The following is a 13465-nucleotide window of genomic DNA, read 5'->3' as shown; positions in this document are numbered from 1 at the left end:
GCGGACCTGGCAGCCATGGGGGAGAGCTTGTATCTACCACTGAGCGCAGTGTTCCAGAAGGCTGTGGTCTGCGAGTTGAGAGCCCTGAGGGCTAGAGAAATCAAGAGACTTTAGGTGAGCTGTGGGTCCTGAACTGGGCATCACAGGCTGTGTAGAAATAGCGACGAGGACGGAGGAGAAAGGAACCCAAACAAGGAATGTAACAGAAGTAGAGACACAAAAGGTATGTTCATGAGACAGTGAGGTTAGACCACCTGGGTGAGGGGATGAATGGGGAGTGAGAATGTGGGTCAACTGGGGTCACAAAACTCTTAAGAAAGCCTTAAACTTTGAGTGAACAGGTTACCTTTAAAGTGGGAGGAGGAGCAGTCATCAAAGGCTCTAGTGAAGGGGCTCATTGGCTCCTGTCTGATTTGATCTTGCCTAAGGGGGGGATGAGCTGATAAGTGAGGGTGGGCTCTGGCAGTTCACAGACGGGATTAGAGGGTAGCAAGTCTGGGGTCAGAGAGGCCATCCAAGGCGGGGATCTAGGAGGCCCACTCAGAAGGAAAGACAGAGTTTCCTAGGAGTGTTGGTCTCCAGACTGAAGCTTCAGGTCGTGACCTCCTGGCTGCTCCCACATTTTGCTCAGCTCAGCATCTGAAGTCATTGTTTTGATTGCTTGTCACAATTGGTCAGACAGGCTGACCTTCTTGGACAAGCACTGTGTGCTCTATCAGGCTTTTCTTCGAACCCGCACAGTGGCTGGGGTTCTTCACCGCCCCTGTCCACGGGAGCAGTCATTGGTTGCCGCATGTTCATGTGTGTTCAAAGATTAAGCTGTATATTTCTCCTTTATTACCTTTTCAGACATCCAGGAGCTCTGTCAGTAAAGTTCTGCTTTGGGGAAAAGGCAACACACTGCTAGCTCATTAACAGGTTATCTGTGTGTCATTCTGTCCTTTTTGGATTGTGCATACTGGAAATAGAGTCTTTTGAGAAGGGAAAAAAAAAATCCATCTAGGCCTCTAGTTTCCCTTTCTTTTTCTTCTTCATTTTTATCTGCTTCTCTTCCCTCCATAGTTACAGCTGTTCCCATGACGGATGGTCATATCTTTGGAGCCCAGAATACCCTGAGTATATTCACTTGCAAATAGCTAAGTCAAATTCAGTTGACAGCACTTAAATGAAAGGCTTTCTGTACCTCTCTTCACTGGACACATACAACTTCTCCTTGCCCCTGTTTCAGCCTCAGGAGCTTAATTGCTTCTTCCTTTTGATTCCACAAAGCATGTTTTCATTTGTTCTCCCCTTGGTCATTCCAAGGTCAAGGCTGCCTATCAGGTGCTCGCAGACTTGCTCTGGTGACCTTGGACGCTATGTTTGCCCCTGGCTTCCAAGACTTTACCAAATGCACAGCCTGCCTGTGTAGAGAGGGTTGAGCTATCCGTTCATTTCTTGCCTCTTGAAACAAGCAGTATCCCCTTTTCTTCCATCCTCTAGAATTTTGCCTGAGAGCCAAAAGGAATCCCTGATACATAGTAGGTGTTCATTTGGTGAATGAGTAAAATGGAAGTTTCCAACAGTTATCTTAGAGGGTGGTCTCTGGCTTACACAGTTAGGGTTATACTTTGCAGAAGCAAACCTGTCTTGTTTGCAAGGAAGGTAGCATTAAGTATTTGGTTGTTTTTTTTTTTATTAAGCTTTTTTATTTCAAGAAGTTTGAGGTTTACAGAAAAGTTGCCAAGATATTACAGAGACTTCTCCGGTAGTCCACACCTTGTTTCCCGTTACTAGCATCTTCTATTAGTTTGGTCCATTTGTTACATTTAACAAACCAATATTGATACGTTCTTACTAACGTCGATAGTTATTCCAGTTGCCTTGGTTTTTACCTCATTTCTCTCTTCCAGCATCGCATCCAGGACAACACCTTATATTTAGTTGTCTTAACTTCTTGGGTTCCCCTTAGATGTAGCAGTTTCTTAGACTTTCCCTTTTTTTAATGGTCTTGACAGTGGGTGGTATGGTGTAGAAAGTCCAGCAATAGGGGCGCCTGGGTGGCTCAGTGGGTTAAGCCGCTGCCTTCGGCTCAGGTCATGATCTCAGGGTCCTGGGATCGAGTCCCGCATCAGGCTCTCTGCTCAGCAGGGAGCCTGCTTCCCTCTCTCTCTCTCTCTCTCTCTGCCTGCCTCTCTGTCTACTTGTGATCTCTCTCTGTCAAATAAATAAATAAAATCTTTAAAAAAAAAGAAAGTCCAGCAATATAGGTTTGATCTGATGTTTTTCTTGTGATTTGACAAGAGGGTCTGTGTTTCCAGGCGGAAGACCCAAGAGGTAAAGTGCCACTCTTACCACATCATATCAGACAGACATGCTATCAACAAGACTTATCACTGTCAAAGTTGGGGGCGGGGGGCGGGGGGAGGGGCTCAGTGGTTAAGTGGCTGCTCCGGCTGGGTCATGATCCCAGGGTCCTGGGATGGAGTCCCACCTTAGATTTCCCGCTGTGTGGGAAGCCTGCTTCTCCCTCTCCCACTCCCCCTGCTTGTGTTCCCTCTCTCGCTGTGTCTCTCTGTCAAATAAATAAAATCTTAAAAAAAAAAAAGTTAACCTTGAGCACCTGGCTAAGGCAGTGTTCATCAGGGTTCTCCACTAGAAAGTGACTCTCCCTCCCTCCTTCTAATCTATGTCAATATGGATTCATGGGTTTTCATTGGAGACAGCAGGCTTACAATGCAGGACTGCCTTGTTCTTATTGCTCAGATTGTTCCAGCGTTGACTGTTGGGAGCTCTTGCAGGTATTTGTTTCTCCTGTGTCCCCATCTTTGTGATTTTTTTTCTTTTTCTTTTTTTTTTTCTTTCTTTTTTTTTTTTTTTTAGCATTCCTTGTTTTCTGACATTACAAAATGCTCCAAGCCCCATCTATATGTCTTCTGCCCCAATCCTAGAATCAGCCATTTTCCCAAGGAGCCCCAGCTGGCTGTTACGGGAGAGCAGTATTAGCAACCAAGATCTGGGGACACGGTGTGATGGCTGCCACTTGGTGTATCCTTACTCTCGGTCCTCTCAGCTGATCGAGGAAAGAAATATATGCATTTATACTAACCTTCATATGTATTCTTATCCATACATATTTCTGCATGTGGCTACTTGGATTTACATATTTTTAAAAAGATTTATTTATTTCAGAGGTAGGGAGGGGCCGAGGAAGAGGAAGGAAGAATCTCAAGCTGACTCCCCACTCGGCGTGGAGCCCAGTGCAGGGCTTGATCCCACAACCCCAAGATCACAACCTGAGCTGAACCAGACACTTAACAGACTGAGCCACTCAGGCGCTCCTTGTGCATTTACATCCTAAGCTAAAAATGAGTTCATACTGGTGTCTCCAACTGTAATGCATTAGCGTGTGGGTCACTCTAGCCTGCTCCTCTTATCTTATTTGTCTGAAACTTCCTTCTCCAGCAGTAAACCACCTGCCCCCCTCCCATGCGCCACCCATTGGCTTAACTGTTCTAGCCCAGCAGACTTGTAGCAGGGTCAGAATTATTAGCCTGTGCCCTTGTGGGAAGCAGCTTTATCAACCCGTGTTGATGTTCTTATATACAGTTCTTTTCCTTTAGTTTTACATCCTGATTTCTGAAATTGCTGGGTTCAGCACCTTTTTCTCCTACTCCTTTCGAGAAGATTGTTTTGTGCATTTTGTAATGCAGTTAGGTGGGTTTGTTACATTCTGCACTACATCCTGGGATCCCCTAACCTTAAATTATTTTATTTAATTTGCATATATTAGAGTTCATTCTCCATGCTTAAAAGTTCTGTGGGTTTCGACAAATACATAACGTCATAGGGGTGCCTGGTAGCTCATTTGGTTAAGCGTCTGTCTTCAGCTCAGGTCAGGATCCTGGGATCAAATCCCGCATCGGGCTCTCTGCTCAGCCGTGAGTCTGTTTCTCTCTCTCCCTCTGCCCTTCTGCCCACTTGTGCTCTCTCTCTCTCTCTCTTTCTCTCTCTCTGTAGTAAATAAACAAAATCTTTAGAAAAATAAGTAACGTCATATACTTGCCTTTATAGCATCACACAAAATGGCTTTTACCACTCCTTTCCCTCGTCCCTCGTCCCCCAAATCTCTGTACTTGGTCTTTTCAACCCATCTCCCCTTTGCCCACCTCTCTGGCCATCACTAATCTTTTTACAATAACTACGGGTTTGCCTTCTCCAGGATTCGTGTAACCGGAACCATATAGTATTTAGCTTTTTCCAGGCTGGATTCTGTAGTTAGCTGTATGCGTAGGATCCAATCATGGATTCTCATGGCTTGATAGCTCATTGCTTTTCATCACTGAGTGGTATTCCATGTGGCATGTGGTGGGGATATACCAATGTGTCTGTCCATTACACCTACTAAAGGACATCTTGGTCGCTTCCATTGATGATGGTTATTAATCAAGCTGCTATGGACATCCACCCGTAGGTTTTTGTGTGATCATAAGTTTTCAGATCTGTTGGATATTGTTTTTAGCTGTTTCTGGAAGTTGTGAGGATGAGTGGGGTTGTGAAAGTGGTGAGGACAGACATATAAATAAACATATCACAGTGGTTAAGTGCTTTAATAAAAGTATGAGCATGATGAGTAAACTGGCATATAAGAACAAGGCAAAAGTAAAAGAATATTCAAATTTACCCCTAAGTACTATTTTATTTTATTTATCTATTTATCTATTTAAAGTCAACTTCTTATTCATTTTTTATTCAAGACAACATTTTAAAACTTACTCTTAGGGATGCCCGAGTGGCTCAATCGGTTAAGCTTTTGCCTTTGGCTCAGGTCATGATCCCAGGGTCCTGGGATGAGTCCCCTGTTGGGCTCCATGCTCAGCCGGGAGGCTGCTTCTCCCTCTCCCTCTGCCTGCCACTCCCCCTGCCTATGTGAGTGTTCTCTGTCACTTGCTCTCTCTCTCTCTCTGACAAATAAATAAAAATCTTATTAAAAAAAAAAAACAAAAACACTTGGGTTCTATTTTGAAAAAAATACTTAGCATTCCTTTCCAGGAAAGGCACTCTCCCTCCAACCCCTCCACCCAGTAAAACCAACTTGCTGAAGACCTGCTGCTACAGCCGAAGTAAAGACAGTGAGTCAGGTGGTACAAAAATTTTCTGTCTGCAGAGATCATCCTAGGAATTCACTGGTGATGGACACCTTTGTCTTCTTCCAACTCAAATAGTAGGAGAGAGAATCCACGTAAGGCTGAATAAACAGCTGCTGCCCATTAGAAAGGGGAAAAAAATGACTAGGGATTTTTTGCTCTCTGGAAACATGGATTTCAGAGGCCAAAAGAACAAATAAAATTATTTGCCCAGGTTGCTCAGTGCCAACAATAAGTATGTTTATTCTGGGATTTGGGGTTCCTGCTCCAGGAATTTCTTATAGAAGGAGCTAAACCCAAAGGAACTAGCCCCATGGGAATGAAGCCTTACTTTGTCCAGAGCAGAGCTTGTGTCTTTCAAGAAGAGCTTTCATGTTTAACATCCAGAAAGCGATGCCAGGGGTCTGTTAAGGGGCCTCTGGTTTTCTGTCTACACACCTTTAAATGTTGGACGGCAGGGTTAGCTGGGCCAATTGGAGCCTGATTTATGTACCAGTCAGTGTGGAAGTAGATGGATCCAGGAGAAAAATGTGTTTACAGCCTGGGAGGTGGAATGGACAAGAGGTGGTACGAGTACATCCCTCTTGAATGTCCAGTGATCTGATAAATAGTAAAAATAAATAGCACAAACTCAGGAGCTTGATTCAGTTAGCAAATCCCCTTTGTCTGTAGAGGAATTAAAAGAGTGGAAGGAGTATAGACAGAGGGACTGAACTTTAAGTGAAGAGAGAACTTTCTGCAACACCCAGCATGACAAGAAATTTGTAAGCTGCCAGTGATCAGAAACTTTTTTTTTTTTTTAATTTATTTATTTAACAGACAGAGATCACAAGCAGGCAGAGAGGCAGGCAGAGAGAGAGGAAGGGAAGCAGGCTCCTTGCTGAGCAGAGAGCCCGATGTGGGGCTCGATCCCAGGACCCTGGGATCATGACCTGAGCTGAAGGCAGAGGCTTTAACCCACTGAGCCACCCAGGCGCCCCTGATCAGAAACTTTTTGATGTACAGAACAGAAATAAGAGAAAATTAAAGATTTCTCTTTCAGTGAAAGACAAAAGAATTCAGAGCTAAGTTGTAATTTATAATGTTACAATTTAGTTGGTGAGTGGTTTTAATTAGTCCCTGGGTAACTGTATCTTTTAAAGTCTTGCTGTAGTTCATATATTTGTCTAAAATGCATCAGTTAAATATTTATGTGACTAGTTATATATTTATAATGTCTGCTTTTTTATGGAGTGGTTTTATAGAGAAAAATCACAAGTGACTCAATCGAAAACTGTTTTAACTCTTTCCCAACTAACTATATCTAGGGCAGACCAAGCTAATTGGCTCATGAAGCTATGGACCAGATTGACCTATTGAGTTCTTTTTTTTTTTTTTAAAGATTGTATTTATTTATTTGACAGACAGAGATCACAAGCAGGCAGAGAGAGAGAGAGAGGGGAAGCAGGCTCAGGGCCAAGCAGAGAGCCCGATGCGGGGCTCGATCCCAGGATCCTGGGATCATGACCTGAACCGAAGGCAGAGGCTTTAACCCACTGAGCCACTCAGGCGCCCCAGCCTCTTGAGTTCTAACCCAGCTGCAGACCTTGGACCTGGATAGAGATAACCCGTCGCTATGGAGCTGACTTAGCAAATACAAATACTTCAGGTATTGGCACAGATTTTAGGTTTATTTTAATTCTACTTCCTTACTCCTTTCAGCTCCTGAACGTAGAGGCACATGCTGGTTTACTTAGATAACAGACATACGACTTTGTAGATGAGGAAGGTTGTAACCGAACTTATATACGCAAGACAAATACTGTGTCTGTCCTCCACGCTGTTTAGAAAAAGATCGTGTGTGGTACGGTATACACTTTCCCTAGTGAATGTTGGTATTTTCTATCCTAGAAAGACTAGACTCCCACAGAACTGTAGAGCTCTGTGACTGGAATCAAGTTTAGCTAGTTCAGAGTCTGGTTTAACGTGACGTATCTGATAAGTGGCAGCTCCAGTAGTAGAAATCTAGGCCCCTCTTCTGCTGACCCGGTCCGCTTTCTGGTCTACCTGTGGTATTGTGGGACGCCCGCTACCCTTTCACGTACTGAGTAATGTACTTACATTGGGTTTTTAGCAGCCCCGACACTTGTATCATAAGGAAACTATTTTGTTCTGCTGAATTTCCAACAACAGTAACATCTTGCAGCCCCTGCTGTTCCGGGTGACTTTGCTTTCCCTTTTGCTCCTTCCTCTAAAGGCAGAGCACGTTCCACTCCAAAACCAAATAACAAGCATCTCTCTCCTAATTTATGGTTTTCAACATTTTAGACTGTTTTTTCCCTTGCTGTCCAGAATGCTGTCTGAAAAGTCACAGTGATTTAAATAATTGATGGCTACTTTATGAAATTGTCAGCCTAGATCCATCCCCCTCCCTCCCCCAACCACAAGTCCTTGAGCAGCTAATCCTTTTATGTTGCATCTTTTTTTTCCCCCCTTCCTGGTTTCATTTAGATAATTATATTATTCACCCTGGAATATAATTGCCGCTATACTGTGGGGGAAGGGGGGCGGAGTAGGGTGGGCTGCCTGCTGTTGGCATTTGCAGGTTATAAAATGTCTGTTATGCTCCAGCCTCTAATTTCTTTGCCATCCCACCTTTTAAAGATTTAATTATACCTGTGTAAAAGCATAATTTGAAATATGACTTCTGATTCTTTTGGAACATAAAAGAGAGATTAATCCATTGTTGAACACGAACAAGCATGGTACAGTGGAAAAAACTTTGGACTGGAATTCAGGGCTCTCTGTGCAGCTGGACAAACAAGGTCTGAATGCCTGCTGTGTACCAGGCACCAGACTGAGAGTTAAGAAGTGCAAAATTGAGGGGCGCCTGGGTGGCTCAGTCGTTTAAGCGTCTGCCTTTGGCTCAGGTCATGATCCCTGGGTCCTGGGATCGAGCCCCACACCGGGCTCCCTGCTCAGGGGTGAGCCTGCTTCTCTCTCTTCCCTCTGCCTGCCGTTCCCCCTACTTGTGCGCGCGCTCTCTCTCTCTGTCTCAAATAAATGAATAAATCTTTTTTAAAAAAGGGTACAAAATTTAAAAGTGGAAACTGTCCTCCAGGATTGCATATCTTGATGATCTGCTATCCACTCATGACACGACTTTGGGCAGTGCCCTTAACCTCTCTGGGCCTGTACATCTCATTTCTAAACAAAGGTTACTGGTCCTCTTCAGAATGTCCTTCCAGCTGTTACATTCCCTGATGTTCTGAAGAAAGACCATCGAGTGTCAGCCACATTCCTTCTTCGTCAGATCTAATTCAAAGAGGGGGAGTGGTTAAAAAAAAAAAAAAGTATCAATTTTCTGTGACAGAAGTCAGTGTGCCACCTCTAAATCAAAGACGGTCCCGTCTGAAAGTTCTTAAACAAAGGATTGCCTTTGCCTGAATATATTTTCTACCTGGTGAGTCCAACATGCCCAACACAGGACATGTTTGGGAGCAGAAGGTGACTGTCTCTGAGCAACTCCCAGTTGTTATCACAGGAGCAATAATTTTTCCTCTCAAATTACTGCCTGACATCCTTTTTCCATCTCATGAAGCCATTTTCCATTGAGGATTTGGATTCTAACATGTGTTTTTTACCAGGCCGAATTGCGCTGTCCGTTGGGTGGAAGGAAGGTCACAAAACAGTTCTTGTGCGTCTTCAGATATTGTTGTTTTTCTCTTTGGAGGTGTGTAGTTTGGATATGTGAAACTTGCCAACTCGAGAACTTAGAAAATGTGAGGATATGAAATATAAACCTAATGATAGATCAGGCATCGTAGCCTTGAGAGGAAATGGTATTCATCTCTGTCCGGGCCTTCCAGTGTTGGATAAAGCAAACTCAGAATGACAGCATATAGCCTGTTACAAATGGAACACAAATAACACATAATAAAATAGAGATTTAAAGTGGGCTTTATAACATGTTTATTTCAGGGAGCAAATCATAACCCATTTGCCTTATTGGAAAAACAATTTTCCTGTTACCCCGGGAAAATGGAGTATTTAAAAAGGAAATGAATATGACAACCAAATGGACTTGGTTGAAATAGGCACATTTGTTTCTTACTTACCTGTTGTTTTTGCACTGGGAGATGAGAGAGGACCTAGACCTGCTTTTAGTAGTAATGGTTCTTTTACCAAAATAACCTGTTGCCATCTGGGGTAAAGTAGCTTCTGTGTGTCCCATCCTCTGTAGGGGTATAAATGGATTCTAGAAATCTCTCCCCTTCATATACAATCTTTAATGCTCTCCATAATTTTCCATCTACCTCTTTCTTCCTCCTCGTCTTTATGCAGATCTTTGCCAATAGCCCTCTCCTCCATTGTCCAGTAATAAAATATTGTCAGTCTAGTAGTAGGCCCTCCTCTTTTGTGTCACTTTATTTATCTCCAGTACTGTGTTCCTCAGAACCGTGCTTCTAAAATTTTAATCCCCGTGTTCATCGCCAGGGGGTTCTTTCCCAAGTTTCTACATCTTGAACCAGCACGCCAGCCGTGCTGAAGCTGCCGGTCCGTGAGCCCTCCTTTGACTAGAAGGCTGTATACCACGGGCCAACAAGCTTTTTCTGTAAAGGGCCAGAGAGCAAATATTTCCATGCAGCTATGCGAGCCATATGGCCTGTGTTTGAACAGTTGGGCCATCATGGTACAAAAGCAGCCACGGATAGTGTGTCAACGGATGAGTGTGGCTGTGTTCCCATAAAACTTGCCTTAACAAAAAACAATGCTGCAGCCGGATGTGGCTGGCAGGCCAGAGTGTGCCAACCCCCGCTTTAGACAGTGTCTTTGAGATGATGTGTGTATTTCTTTTTTTTTTTTTTTAAGATTTTATTTATTTATTTGACAGAGAGAGATCACAAGCAGACAGGCAGTCAGAGAGAGAGAGAGAGAGTGAAGCAGGCTCCCCGCTGAGCAGAGAGCCCGACATGGGGCTCGATCCCAGGACCCTGAGATCATGACCTGAGCCGAAGGCAGCGGCTTAACCCACTGAGCCCCCCAGGTGCCCTGCTGTGTGTATTTCTAAAACTTGAAGGTTTTCGTCCCAGTGTTTACACGACATTGTTGTACAATGACAACGACTTGAAAACCCACTTCCCGTTTGGCAAGCGGTGGTTTACAGTTCTGTCTTGTTCTAGGCATGTCTCTCTCCGAACCCTGACTCTTTCCCGCCTGTGTGCATTTCTTTGATCACATCCCTTGCCGTATCATTTGGCACCAATCCATATTTGGGTAATGAGATAGTTTGTTGTGCCTGCAATGAAGAAAATGATTTAAAATGTTTTTTAATAAGTTAACAGGAGCAAGTGTTGAAATTACTGTAATGAGATAATGACAGTGCGGCATATTGCTTTGAAGATTGTGCTCCGGTGAAGAATGTACACTCTTAATAAATTCATTTTCACTGTATTTTCCTTGGTGAGATCATTTAGCATTTGCCCGTCTCCCGGCAGCCGAGAAATAGGCGTATGAGTTGGTAATCAACAAAGAATGACAACCAAAGATGGTAGTGATTTAAGAGTGTTGAGCTTTAGGATATCAGCCGTGGAGGGCTCATGCCAGTCCCCAAATCTTACAGTCCCCAAATCTTGCTGTATGTGAAGATTGAAACCCAAACTCCTGAATGTCAGGCCAGCGTAGCAGTTCAGCTTTTAAGTCTGTCTGTTGATCTAGGTCACGTGTACTTTATTTCTTTGAGGTTTCAAGTGTGAAACTTGAAAGTTGTCTATGTCTCCTTGCATGTGTTGAGCCAACATGTATCCTGTAGGTACTCAAAACAGAGCATGGTGTAAGATAGGGAGCCACAGAAATGGAAAGGACCTGAGTCCTGCTGTCAAGTTTATTGTTGAGAAGAGAATGACAGACATATCCACAAATCGCTGTTAGGCCTGCCATGTTCTGTCTACATGTGCACTTGGCCCATTGGGAGTTCAGGAAGGGGACTGGTCATTCAAGAAAGGTTTCATAAAGGAGACGATACTTCAGCTGAGTCCAGAAAGGTGAGACATATTCAAAGGAGAAGAGGAGACCTGAACAAAATACAGAGGCATGAAATAGGACAGGGCATTCAGGAACATATATACATTGTATATACCTGTGATAGAATTCCTGGCAGCAATAGAAATGAACGAACTGCATATTACACACCCTCTAAATGAAGCTAACAAAAGAACACTCAGAAGAAGAAGCAAGATACAAAAGAATATGTAAATATCATTCCATCCGTAAGAAGCAAAGTTATACTTTGTAGTTGAGGGAAGTGGTAAAACTCAAGTGGTAGAATCATACAGAATAGCAGGAAAAAGATGATTACAAAGATTGCCACAGGTGGGAAGAGAGACGGTTTTGTCAGGGGAGTGCTTGGGATGCCGGAAGGTTGTGTTTCTTTACAGTGTTGGTGGTTCCATTAGGGGTTTGCTTCATGGTTAACACGAACATGTTATCATAAGCCTTTCCATATAAATGTTACTGTGAAATATATGGGTTGTATTTAACAATAAGAGGTTGTTTTTTGTTTTTTTTTTTTAAGATGAAAACCTGAAATAGGCAGTAGGAAATGGAAGAGTGTTCATGAAAGGGATCGGGTGGTAGAATCGCATGGCCACTGCTTCTGTTGGGCGTGGAGAGCCAGGGTCTATGATGCACACAAGTTTTTAATTTAGAGACTGGAAAGATGGTATTTGTTGAGACCAGGAATGTTGTCCCCATACTGGGCGAGGCCTTTTCTGCTGTAGCTCTCGTTCCTGTCAGGCCCATTCTTTTTCTACCCAAAGGTCATTACTCATACCTACTTATCCAGGTGAGTATAAATCACCACCACTTCCCCCACAATCCTGTCAAGAAAATCACTGTTGCCCATCTTCCCACTCATTAATTCCAGCAGTCACCTCGAACGATACATACTCTATTTTACTTTCTTATCCAGTGTAACTTCACTGAGCCTTTCCTCCACCACACATTGTGTTCTTACCCGTCTGACGTAGGCAGTCCTTGCTCGGTCTCCTTTCCCTGTCCTTGGCCATCCCTGTCTCTCATGCTTCCTGAAGAGGAACAGCATTGCTTCATCCTTTTCCTCAGATCCCATCCCATGTTTATAACCAGACCTAAAATCTGCTTCAGAAGGCCATTCCTGACTAAAAAGATCTACACTACCTCCTGAAAATGTCTGTGTTTTACCTGAAAACCACACGAAATTTTCTACTTTGATTATGATAGATTCTGATCGTTCTCATATGGATTTTGTTTTATTTTATTTTATTTTATTTTTAAAGATTTTATTTATTTATTTGTCAGAGAGAGAGAGGGAGAGAGAGCAAGCACAGGCAGACAGAATGGCAGGCAGAGGCAGAGGAAGAAGCAGGCTCCCCGATGAGCAAGGAGCCCGATGTGGGACTCGATCCCAGGATGCTGGGATCATGACCTGAGCCGAAGGCAGCGGCTTAACCAACTGAGCCACCCAGGCGTCCCTGGATTTTGTTTTATTTTAAAAGGGCCTTTCCTTAACTCAAACCTGAAAGTCCAAACTTAAAACGTCTTGAAATTAAGATTGGTGTGGTAGGTAGCCTCAACGTCATGGGAACCTCGGTTTGGAATGCTGCGTGTTTTCTCTTTATATGGAACAGAGTGGCTGAACTGTCATCTCTTTAAAAGGATGCTGTGGAGGCCGACGCTGACTAGGAAGGCACATGCTTTATACTGTTTCCCTAGTGCAGGAGTGCTGCCACAGCATCCACACACATCTTGTGTCCTGGGCCGTCTTACGAGAGGGGACAGAACATTCCATTCAGTTGAAATGTACTTGAGTGTGGCCAACCAGCAGAGCCAGCGGGGTGGGTAACAGAGCCTCTGCCCGTGGTACTCACTGGGACATCCGTGGGTTAGACTGCTCCGGGGCCATCCGAAACCTGGTTCTCTCAGAAAGGTCCGAAAACCCTTTCGTGGGGCTTGGTGGGCTCTCGCCCTGACAGAAACACTTCACGAGCGGCAGCCCTCTGGTGCACATCTCCTGCCACGTGTTCCAGCCACGCTATTCCCCTGTCCCCCAGCAAATCACATCTGCCTGGATACCACTTGGGAGCGTGGTTGAAACAAAACGCTACACTCCTTGTTGCCATGCACTGAGTTAAAGGAGGCTCTGTGTACTGTAACAGATTAAAGGTTCATTCTCGAATCATGTCAGGAACACAAGTCACAGTAATCTGGTTTCGCCCCAGGGGTGTCAGAGTGCTGACGGGGCACTCTTGTTTTTTGGCTGTGAGGGGGGAAATGAAGTGTCTCTGGTTGACTGGCTGAACTTGTCAGTCTTAGAGAATTTT

The 13465-nt window shown here is 44.0% G+C and overlaps 1 protein-coding gene across 1 annotated transcript in view; it reads left to right on the top strand.

Annotated features, from left to right (window-relative positions):
- LOC111151981 (exocyst complex component 4) overlaps positions 1-13465 on the top strand; it is a 722606-nt gene that overhangs the window by 520139 nt on the left and 189002 nt on the right. The gene's annotated exons all lie outside the window — the stretch shown is intronic.

This window comes from Enhydra lutris, unplaced genomic scaffold, assembly GCF_002288905.1.
Source record: "Enhydra lutris kenyoni isolate GAN:26980312 unplaced genomic scaffold, ASM228890v2 scaffoldscaffold27, whole genome shotgun sequence".
Taxonomy (NCBI): domain Eukaryota; kingdom Metazoa; phylum Chordata; class Mammalia; order Carnivora; family Mustelidae; genus Enhydra; species Enhydra lutris.
This window is presented reverse-complemented; position numbering and strand designations above follow the sequence as displayed.